The sequence below is a fragment of the Pseudophryne corroboree genome, chromosome 1 (genome assembly GCF_028390025.1).
Source record: "Pseudophryne corroboree isolate aPseCor3 chromosome 1, aPseCor3.hap2, whole genome shotgun sequence".
NCBI lineage: Eukaryota > Metazoa > Chordata > Amphibia > Anura > Myobatrachidae > Pseudophryne > Pseudophryne corroboree.
Genome location: NC_086444.1, coordinates 805,289,965 through 805,302,334, shown reverse-complemented (window position 1 = coordinate 805,302,334; position 12,370 = coordinate 805,289,965). Strand labels below are relative to the sequence as shown.

Below are 12,370 nucleotides of genomic sequence, written 5' to 3'. Positions count from 1 at the left end.
AGCGATAGTCATAATTATTTAATTGTAAAATCAGACTGTATTATATTCAGTGATGGATCAGGATGATTATCCAGCTACTTGCAACACCGGCCACTAGTGCTACTAGTAATTCAACATCTTTTACAGAAGAAACAAAGTACACGTGGGAAGAAATGTGGGAAGAAATTCTGGCGTTAAGAATCGAGTAAATCTGAACCTGCTCATCTCTACTTAAAATTAGAGATGAGCAGGTTCGGATTTACTTGGTTCTTAAACCCAGAATTAATGGCAGTTCAGTTTTATCTGGATTTTTCTTATCGTCTATCCAAAACACGTGACATCCGCGAGCCAATAAGATGCCGTTTTGAGATCTGAGTAAAACTGAACCCGCTCATCTCTATTAAGAGCACAGTACCTTCATTTGTTTTATATCTCTTCTTTCCTTAGTGGACAATTCAGTGGGCATCCACTTGCCGGGCCCTATTAGGTTACTGCAGATATTTCATTAACATATACTTGATATATCTACTAAATCCGAGTAAAACCGAACCCGTTCATCTCTACTTAAATCAGAGGACATTTCCTTTTTTCTGACAGAAAGGAATTAAATAAATAACAAATCTGTCAAAACGAAAGAAGACAGTTACCTGTTTTTAGTTGTAACTAGAAGTGAGGTAGATAAAAAGAAAGCAACTATTTCCTCTTAAGTTTTAGAAATGTTTACATCACAGTTATACAGTAGCTGCATTAAGGTGCATTTTCATGGTTTTGATATGAATGGTCGACCAGGTTAAGGTCGACAGTCATTAGTCCGACCACTATTGGTCGACATTGACATGGTCGACATGGACTAATGGTCAACACATGGCAGGTCCACACATGAAAATTTCGACATGGATTTTTGAACTGTTTTTGGTGTAATTTTTTCCGTAACATGACCAGGAACCCCAATTAGTGCACCGTGTCCCCTTGCATGGCTCGCGGCTGCGGGCAAGGTGCCTCGCTACGCTACTGCTACCCTCGGCACAGGTTACTATTCCCAATCGTAGTCTATGTGGATGGTAAAGTATTAAAAATAAAAAAATCTATTTAAAAAAAAAAACACGTCGACCTTTTCATATGTCGACCTTCTCATGTGTTGACCATTTTCATGTGGCGACAATGGACAGTATTTACTAAGAATCCGAGTTTGTCCGATTTGTGTTTTTTTTTCTAAGTCCCAATCCGGGAATTCACTAAGCACAAATCTCGGCAGTGTTTGGACTATTTGTAATGCTTTGAATGACAATGTTCACAAATACGAACGAATAGACCATCGGTCAAATGCGGCTGTTATTACGTAGAATACGGGAATACACTATTCATTCGTATTTGGATGTTAGTCTCTGAGTGCTCAAATACGTTTGTATTTTTTTGCGATTCGTTAAAAAAAGCGGCAAAAAAATAGACCTGCTTTTTTCAGTCGTGTTTACATGTGTTGCAAATAAAAAATCACTCACACCTGCATTAGGATGCCTATAAAAGGATGTTAGGCCCATTTCAATACACCTACACTCAGAAATGGCAGCAGGACTGTGGGCCAGTGATCTTTTGTGTCCTGTGGGATTCCTCAGACTCAGACATCAGCCTGTAAGTACCCAGGGCCAAGAAACTGAACATGGTCAGCAGGTTGTACAGGTTCCGCGGAGGCTGCGCAGGCCTCGTTTTTATAGGGGGCATTTAAACTTGAATGCATTGTCCGATGATAAGGTCATACAGATGTTCCGTCTAAATCATAACAACATTTTCCGTCTGTATGACCTTGTCAAACTGGGCCTAGACCCTGAGACAGCACGCTCTCGCTCTGTCTCAGGCCTGCACAAACTCCTGGCTGTGTTGCACTTTATGGCTACTGGCAGCTTTCAGGCTGTGTCTGGGGATGTCATAGGAATCTTATAGCCCTCATTTTCCAGAATCTTAACACAGGTTATGTATCCCTAATGACCTCTTCTGTTTTGTGTTTGTTTTAATTTCTCGGTGGCCAGTTCAGTCCTAAAATCTCATGTTTATTGTTCTTTAAAATATACACACAGGTGTTGGCTGTTTTGCAGCCCCACATCGAGGCCTCAATCTGCTTCCCTACCCAGGAGTCTCAGTGGCATGCCGTCAGGGTAGATTTCTATGAGCTGGCTGGCATGCCCAATGTGCTTGGAGCCATAGATTGCACACACATTCAGCTGAGACCACCGAGGGGCAGGCAGCACATATATACAAATCGCCATTTCGAACACTCCACAAATGTGCAGGTGGTTTGTGATGCAAATCTCAAAATAATGAGTGTTGTTGCTGGTTACCCTTGGGGCTGCCATGACTCCTTCATCCTCAGTCAGTCATCCCTCTTTGATAAGTTTGAGGACGGACAAATGCCAGATGGATTGCTGCTGGGTATGTAATTTGATATGTGTAGGCCTGCGTATACTTTGTCCAAATACAGGTGCAGATGTATTAACCTGTAGAAGGCATAAGGAAGTGAGAAACCAGTGATCTGTGCAAGGTGATAAAGGCACCAGCCAATCAGCTCCAATATGTAAATGAACATTTAGGAACAGATTGTCTGCTGCCTTTATTACCTTGCACAAATCACTGGTTTTTCACTTCCTTATGCCTTCTACAGGTTAATACATCTGCCCCACAGTGTGTTACTTATGTGTTGCTGTATGTTAACATGAATCACGTTACTATATCTGTCTTTTAGGTGATGGAGGATATGGCTGTTTCTCTTGGCTTCTAACTCCATTGTCCCGACCTGATACCCCTGCTGAGCACAATTACAATCATGCACATAAGTCCACGCGGAATGTGATAGAAAGATGTTTTGGTGTGCTGAAATCTAGGTTTCGGTGTCTGGATAAGTCTGGTGGCCATTTGTTGTATAGTCCCTCCAAGGTGACTCAAATTGTGTTCTGCTGCTGCTTTCTTCATAACATGTGTTTGCAACAACATCTGCCACATGTTGAGGAGGAGGAGGAGGAGGAGGAAGAAAGCAGCCAGCAAGCAGAGGAATTAGAGACATCTGGTGATACTTGGAGTACAGATGTAGGGAGGCAGGTTAGGCAAGAGATCATCAATCGCTATTTCTAAGGTAATTTTGGTTTGTTTATTTCATTTGTTGTGTAATCATAAATAGATGTTTTGCCTTTTTTTTCACACAACCATTACTCAGAATGTGTCTGTCTCCTTGACACATACAAACATACCCTCGCTTTATGCAAAACAAATGTCGCATGTGTATTGTGTGTATTTTTATACTCAAAACAACAGATTATGAGTGGCATGCATTAAGTCTGGATAAGTGTTCGTAAACTTGCAGTGCTAATTTCTTACAAGCCCACATAATCCATTTAGTATTTCACTTTATCATTGTGTGTAACGTCCTAATGCACAGGTTCACAAACTCGGCCCTCAGGACCACACACAGTGTATGTTTTTCACGTTACCCAGTAGAAGCACAGGTGTATGAATTACTCACAGACATATGTTAAAAGGTTCACAGGTGGAGCTAATTATGTCACTTGTGATTCTGTGAGGATACCTGCAAAACATGCACTGTGTGGGTTCCTGAGGGCCGAGTTTGAGAACCTGTGTTCCCAAAAAACACTCCTCAACATATAATATGTTAGCCTTGAGGAATACATGTGTCCCTATGTGTGATGCACCATCATATTTAAGACACACAAACTTACTGTAATCAGGAATAATTTATTTCCTAATGTTTGATGCTGTAAACTTGATGGTGTGTAAGTAAATACACAGTTTGCCACATATATACATTATTATACACATTCTTTGATTGTTGTTGTAAAAGTACATATTTGTTTGTTTCAGCATCATGTGTAAAAACATTCTTACTAATTTTTAACACACACAAACATGTCCCAACAATACTGACATTCATTTTGTCAATGTTTTTTAAACAAAACAAAGCCAACATATTAAAAGCTTTTTACGCAACTCAATTGTGTTCTTCTTGTAATGTTGTATAGAGAAGAAAGCAAAAATATGTATCAATAACATTGTAATTTGGATTGTCTGCAGGAAAAGAAAATGATTGGAATCTAGAAAGAGTAATGATTAGAAAAAAAATCAAGTGGTTTGTTTACTTCCTGCTAAAGACATTCTGCCTGGCTGGCAATTATTGTGTCTGCAGGAAAAGAGAATTATTGGAATCTAGAAAGAGTAATGATTAGAAAAAAATCAAGTGGTCAGTTTACTTCCTGCTAAAGACATTCTGCCTGGCTGGCAATTATTGTGTCTGCAGGAAAAGAGAATGATTGGAATCTAGAAAGAGTAATGATTAGAAAAAAATCAAGTGGTCAGTTTACTTCCTGCTAAAGACATTCTGCCTGGCTGGCAATTAATGTGTCTGCAGGAAAAGAGAATGATTGGAATCTAGAAAGAGTAATGGATTAGAAAAAAATCAAGTGGTCAGTTTACTTCCTGCTAACATGTATGTGTGGCTCCATCAACATTTCCCTCCTCCAATAAAAAAAAAATGGTAAAGAATAAATGTGCGTACAAATTTTATGTTGTTGTTTGTACCACTTATAATTAATGATGTTGTAAAAATTGTCAAGGAGCTAAGTGTTATATATTTTTTCCAAAAAAAACCACTTACTAACTTTTTTGAGTTACTTATCACAAATGTCTAACTTGCTTTTTTTTTACGTTTTGTTGGTGGCTGCTTGTCCTGCCCTTTGCCTTTAGCACTGTCATGTTGTCGTGCTCTGGTGGAGCGTCTTGGTGGTGATGAGACTGGCGTGATATTTGGAGTAGTCGTACCAGAACTGCTGCTTGTTTGCTGTTGGTGCATGCATCTGAGTGTTTCATTCAGGTTAGTGAGGGTGGCATTGATTTCACGTGTAGCAGCATTTTGATTGTCTACTATTCGGAATAAACTTTCATTAATCTTTTGATTGTTTTGAAAAATGTTCATATAACTTTGCTGTTGTCTGTGCTGTTCTTCCATTAGTCTGTGCTGTTCTTCCATTAGTCTGTGCTGTTCTTCCATTATGACCTGTGTAATGTCCGTACGCATGAGTTCCATGGTATTGCCTATTCTGGTTGTTTGTTCATTTTGTCTACTCAGATTTCTTGATATTCTTCTGAGGTGAGATGGTAGGCTTGCAAACATTTGTGTCTGCTTACGCAGGCAATCTTCATTAGTGGCCTGCTGTCTAGCCCAAATGGACCAAAACACCTGATCAGGGCCTTGTGTTCCTGGTGTTGGGCTGTGTTGTGGTGGTGGTGTGGTTTGCTGTGGTGGTGTACTCACAGGTGCTGGGGGGCTCATTCCTTGCCTTAATGGCTGCATTTCTAAGATGTTTGTCTCCTCCATGTCACTGTGTTGCTGTTGTTGCGGAGGGATGCTGTTCCCAGGACTAGAAGCTGAAATGTTAAACAAATCTCCGTTAGCTATCCATATGTTTGAGAAATGTAAACAAATCACTACACATGGAACACATGTCATTCACTGTTGCTTTCAACTATTCTGCCAAGCAACATCATCACTCATAGCTTAAATACATACATATGCCTGTTTGTGGCAAATGTGTCTGGTTACTTAATTGTGAAAGCAAACACTTTAGTTTTATTGTAGCTCACACATACTCCACCATAAAAACACATTGGAATACATAATGTGTTACCTTATAGCTTTGTTAAAACAAACATAGTAATGTTTTTATATGTATTTTGCAATGTTACCTCAAACACACATGTGAAATTTGGAAAAACAACCTTACTTTTTGCAATAAAAAACATGCTTTTTTGTTGCAGCATCTTACACACAATGTCATACTGTATGGCTCAAGTGGACATACATATCTTTACTGGCTGTGGACAAGGCCATTTAGCTTGGATTCCATTTCAGCTTTTACTTACTGCGGTAAGTATTTAAGTTTTTGATGTGTTTTGACTTAATGCGGTTATGAAATATTTTGATTACGTTCTGAAATTTAACTCATTTATTTCAGTTTGATACTCACAATCAAGATGAGGGGAGTGTGGATGACGTCTTGGAGGTGTGTCCAAAATTTGGAGTGGGGGGACAGAACATATGGACGATAATCTTCGTGGCGGGGTAGCCTGCTGTGTTTGGGCCGGGACACACGACCTTGCTTTCTTTTCGGCCACTGGCTTTTTGTGGTGATGTCTTACAGAAGTGCCACTTCTGCTGCTCCATACTTCTTTTGATGGACCTTTTAATGAAAGTGCAATTTTGTTATGGCCATTCCTTTACAAGCATACCCTATACTACAATGGACACTTTACCTGCTTCCGCAGCGTCATCATCATCAGATGTGATAGGAGTTACTGGCCGACGAGTAGTACTGCTTTTTTCTAACACTGTATAAAATAAAATAAAAAATAAAAATTTCATGCTATTGTGTATACATCCACCCATTATGCTTATAAACATTTTTTCTTTTAGAAATGCTTGGTTTTTATTTTTAAAAAACATAAGGACCGGAAAAGCAAAACTAGAAAACAAACAACAAAAAACATTGTCCAATACACATGTGCACTATGGCAACATCAACACAGGAAAACATGTACAGGACACTGACATAGGCCACAAGTTAAAAAAAAAAAAAAAACACACACATCTTCATTTTGTATTGAAAGGATAAATATTACAGATGCAATATATAAATTGCTCTGTGATGTGGCACTCCAAAGACACATTACCACTATATGAGCCAAAACAAAATGTAGCAATTTTTAAAACAATACACTGCAGTGTGGTGTCACGGTACAAATACAAGCAAAAAATTATCTTAGAAATAGTGTTATTTTAATTACATAATTAACATTATCTAATAATGACATTACACATGTAAGTGGTTTCCAAACCACTTTCCACTACTCCAGCCTCTAACATGACAACAACTGTTTTTTAAACATTGCACAGGGATCACTTAAATATAAAACATAGTCACATTTTTTTTTTTTTAAACGCCCAAAAGGAAAACATTATTGCAGGACAATTCAGAGACACACCAAGTCCAAACTACACATGCAAAATATCTGTCAGAAAAACACATGACATACAATAAAGTAAGATGTTACATTGGCTTTTGTATAAAACATTATCCAAAACAATGTATTTGCTGACACACACTTGAATGACACACATTTAAAAAAAAAACCATAGAATGTAAATGCAAATACACATGCTCACCATTCTTCCTGGGCCTATCTGAATCCCGGACATGGGTTGCAGAGACTACTTCAGGAGGTATGACACTCCGCATGGGCTCCTCATACTCCAGATATCTTGCCATATAGGGCTGCCCACCAGCGGTTTTCCGAGCCTCCTTGGCCTCCTTGGCCATTTTGGACTTGACACGTCGCTTTATGTCATAGTACCGTTTGCGGCACGTGTCCTCCGTCCGCTTGACCACCCCCTCACTATTGACAGTAGCAACTACTTTTGCCCACAACACCGTCTTCCTCCGTGTTGGCACCTTGGCGGACTCAGGGCCAAATAGCTGCCTCTGATACTTCATCAGCTCACGAACCAATGCCACATTTTCAGCAAAACTAAACTTGACATTCCGCCCAGTCTTAGTAGTGGTGCGTGTCTGCGGAGCACTCTGACTGTCACTATCACTTGAGGCTGCTGCAGCAATCTCACCCACCTCCTCCACCTCACTAACCTCACTAACACTCACCTCCTCCACCTGACCAACCTCCTCCCCCTCACTCACACCCTCCACCTCACCCACCTCTGAGTCACACATAATTGTGTGTCTAAACAGTTAACACAGAAAAAATAATAGACAAACAACACACTCCTCCACTACCACTACACAACTCACCCCCCCCCCCACACACACACACACACACACACACACACACACACACACACACACACACACACACACACACACACAAACACTGACAAGTGACTATAAAGAAAAATAACTTGGACTAAAAATTAGACAAAACCACAAAATACAAGACAACAAGAATGACAAGACGACTTTCAAACACAATACCACACTCAGAAATCGCTACCAACACTCCTCACCAAACCACAAATTCACCTACCTCCACAGCACAACCTCCCTCCTCCTCACCACTAACTAAACCCACGAGGTGCGGACGGTTTGGGGCGTATTTATATGGTTGCGCACAGACACTCCTACCATCTGAAATACAACCAATCACGAACGCGGATGAAAATCGAAACTGAAAGTGAAAATGCGGCCGCAGGAAAAAAAAAACCCTGCCGCGTTTAACTTAGGAAAAAACCCAGCAAATACAACAAAAACACGTACGCAAACGACAATGACGGCCGTAAATGTGCTAAAAAAAAACAACTGGCATCGACATCGGAAAACACGACAACCATAAAGTCGACTGCTTCGTAACTTTGCGTATATGGATTCAAAAAGTTGCAGGAAAATGCACCCGACACAAAACGAGTTTAAACACTACACAAACCGACTCAAACACGAATATTAGTAAATATTGCCCAATGTGTCCATATCGACCATGTCAATGTCGACCAATAGTGGTCGACCTAATGACTGTCGACCATAACATGGTCGACCATCCAAATGGATACCCATTTTCATATATCCCTTGCTGGAGAAACTATAAAAAAGTGTGCTAAGGTCCTGGTTATTCAAAAACTTTCCAGGAAGGTAAACATCTACAGTATGCCCCAAGTTTAGTATATTATAAGAGAGAGTTCAGAGAGAGTTCAGGACTCAGGAGGTAATGACTATGCTACGGAGGGGCAAAAATATAAGGAGGAAAGGCGACTCAGGGCAATGCAACTTTTATGGAAGGAGGTGCAGAGTGATAATGGAGAGAGTGGAGATCAGGGAGCAATGAGACTGCTCTGGTGGGGGGAGCAGAGAGATATGGAAATAGAGGTCAGTGAGAAAGCTGTAGAGGGGAAAAAGATATACCAGTGGTAGGGAGAAGTATGAATGAGGTAATGAGGGAGATATGGAGGGAGGGAGACTAAGGGGAGAGAGCTACAGAGGTGGGGGAAGAGATATTGAAGTAGGGGCAGTGACAGAGTTGTGCAGGGTACAGAGAAAAGCCATGTAGGTGGTAATGAAGGAACTATGAAGGGACAGTGAGAAGTATGGAAGTGGTAATGAGAGAGATAATGAGGGATGAGGCTATGAAAGAGACTTGTGCATGCTGCTTTATGTTGGTTGGCTAAGAGGCAAGGAGATCACTTCAATTAATAGCCACTTTAAGTGCAATATGTCAATTTGTCATTTATACCACTATCAATTTTGCATGATAACCACTCAAGCCTGCTTATAAACTAGAAGTGGGCACAAAATTGCAATTAATGGTCTATGGGCACATTAATTGACAGGACTGGTTGGCTAGAAAAGGGACTAGAATATTCAACTCATTCACCAGAATTTAATTTTCTGCAGTGTGCCATTCCTGCATTATCATCTGGTGCGGCTTTAGATGCACCATTGATTGCACCATCACAACTTGCTCCAGCTCAGTGGCAGGTGCAGTTTCTACATTTGAGTATGTTCTAATGTGTGAGTGGCTCAGAGTTTTTGTACGTGTCTTTTTAGCCACCCCCTGTTACCTCCCAGTCACCATCCAAGAACGCCCATCACATATCCCTAACCATGCGATTGTACAAACAAAGTAAGAAAGTATGCACGGAGCAACTCAGATGCATGCACTTATGATCAAAAAATAACGTCTCTGCATACATCACCACGGCGTCAGATTCAGATTCAGGCTCAATGCTTAGCTTTTTAAGACGGATACGAAACGAAATCCTGGTACCCAGCATGCTGACAGTCAGAATACTGACAGCAGAATCCTGATGTTAAAATTCCCAACAGATTTGCTAACTCCATCTAGGTCAATACACTAATATACAGGACGATGTATGTACCCAGCGATGGCATGACTGACATACCAATATATCGTGCATCTGTACACACCACCACCTGAGGGGAAATAGATTAGTGTGGCAACCGAAGCACGGCAAGTGCAGTGAGCCCGTGAGAGGACACGCTGCGCTCGCATCCGGTATTCCGCCAGTCGAATTCCGGCATCGGTCTGCTGGCCGCTGGGATCCCAACAGCCCTGATCCCTTGGTTGCCATTTGCAAATTCTCCACTGGCTCACTTCTCCACCCTTTTCACTGCTTAGTATATCTCCCCCTTAGTTTTTAATGTCTGAGCTGGTTGGAGGGGAGGGGGGGGACAATGTTCAGTTATTGTCTTTTCAAGAGGTGTATGTTAGGGTGTAGTATGGTATGCCGGCGGCCGGGCTCCCGGCGGCCAGCATACCAGCGCCGGAATCCCGACTGCCGGCATACCGACAGCTGGGCGAGTGCAAATGAGCCCCTTGCGGGCACGGTGGCGCACTCTCCCTCCAGGGGGGTCGTGGACCCCCAAGAGGGAGAAAAGGTCAAGCGGGTCCCACTGAACGAGACCCGCTTGGCCCGGGAGGGGTTTTTAGTGTGCACACGGATCCTGTTCTGCGGGATGCCGCAGTACAGGATACAGTCAGTGACACACCGGATTTTCAACAGCCGCACTGTGCGAACATATACATTGAAATGTATGTGTTCACACTGAAATCCTGCCGTCCTGTCATCCGGCTCAAGTGCAGCATGCTGCGGTTGGATCTGGTGGCGGCGGGACTGCCGCACATGTGTGAATAGGCGCCCATGTGCAGTCTCCTTTCCGGCCAAGCAGGTCGAGGCAGGGTAGTAGTCACCTTGCTGTAGCCTCCTCCTATCTCCCACAGTGCATGCAGAATTCAGGGGCAAGGGCTGTAGCCTGTGCTGTGTAGCCACACCCCCAGCTGAGATCCGGGCCCCGCCCCCTCTTCTCTTCTGAATGCACTGCAGTTCATCCTCAGCTCCATAGCTACTAGCTCTGCTGCTATCCCCCTTAAGGTGACACTGGTAACAAAAGCGTTCACACTAGCATATTTATAATGAGGGCAGTGTGTGCATTGCATACGGGCCCCTGAGCCCAAGAGGGCCCACACCACATATGCTGCACCCATTTCTCTAATACTCACCTTTTCAGAGTACCCCCATAAGCAGTAGAAAGAGTAGTGTTTAGGGTTTAATGGTGCTGTACATGTGGACGAGCAAATAATTATGTAAATCAGCAGCCACCCAATAGACAGATAGCCGGTCTCTCCTTGTTACTAATATAAAACCAAAAACCAAATTAGGTGGCGCTTAACAATGCATATAGATTGTCTTATTAAAAAACATATTTAATATACAGTAAAAACAATACAGTCACACATAACATGAAATACAATGAATAAAAACTTCACTAATTGGGAGCAATATATATTGCGGCTCCTTGGCAATATAACTATTAATTAAAAATTTCTGGATTTATAACCGCCAGTAGAATGTGCCATTATACCATAGGGATATTTTAATAGCATAAACATATATAGTTAGTAGTGATGTGCACCTGAAATTTTTCGGGTTTTGTGTTTTGGTTTTGGATTCGGTTCCGTGGCCGTGTTTTGGGTTCGGACGCGTTTTGGCAAAACCTCACCGAATTTTTTTTTTGTCGGATTCGGGTGTGTTTTGGATTCGGGTGTTTTTTTTTCAAAAAACCCTAAAAAACAGCTTAAATCATAGAATTTGGGGGTCATTTTGATCCCATAGTATTATTAACCTCAATAACCATAATTTCCACTAATTTTCAGTCTATTCTGAACACCTCACACCTCACAATATTATTTTTAGTCCTAAAATTTGCACCGAGGTCGCTGGATGGCTAAGCTAAGCGACCCTAGTGGCCGACACAAACACCTGGCCCATCTAGGAGTGGCACTGCAGTGTCACGCAGGATGGCCCTTCAAAAAAATACTCCCCAAACAGCACATGGCGCAAAGAAAAAAAGAGGCGCAATGAGGTAGCTGTGTGAGTAAGCTAAGCGACCCTAGTGGCCGGCACAAACACCTGGCCCATCTCACGCAGGATGGCCCTTCCAAAAAATACTCCCCAAACAGCACATGACGCAAAGAAAAAAAGAGGCGCAAGCTCTTCCCGTCCAGTGTTGGGAAGGTCAGGCATCGCAACCGACACAATTGGACTCTCCTTTGGGATTTGTGATTTCGAAGAACGCACAGTTCTTTGCTGTGCTTTTGCCGCAAGTCTTTTCTTTTTTCTAGCGAGAGGATGAGTGCTTCCATCCTCATGTGAAGCTGAACCACTAGCCATGAACATAGGCCAGGGCCTCAGCCGTTCCTTGCCACTCCGTGTCGTAAATGGCATATTGGCAAGTTTACGCTTCTCCTCAGACGCTTTTAATTTTGATTTTTGGGTCATTTTTTTACTGATCTTTTGTGTTTTGGATTTTACATG

At 41.9% G+C, this 12,370-nt stretch overlaps 1 long non-coding RNA gene across 7 annotated transcripts in view; it reads right to left on the bottom strand.

Moving 5' to 3' along the window:
* The window catches only part of LOC134910709 (uncharacterized), a 323,989-nt gene that overhangs the window by 208,243 nt on the left and 103,376 nt on the right, over nucleotides 1-12,370 (bottom strand). The gene's annotated exons all lie outside the window — the stretch shown is intronic.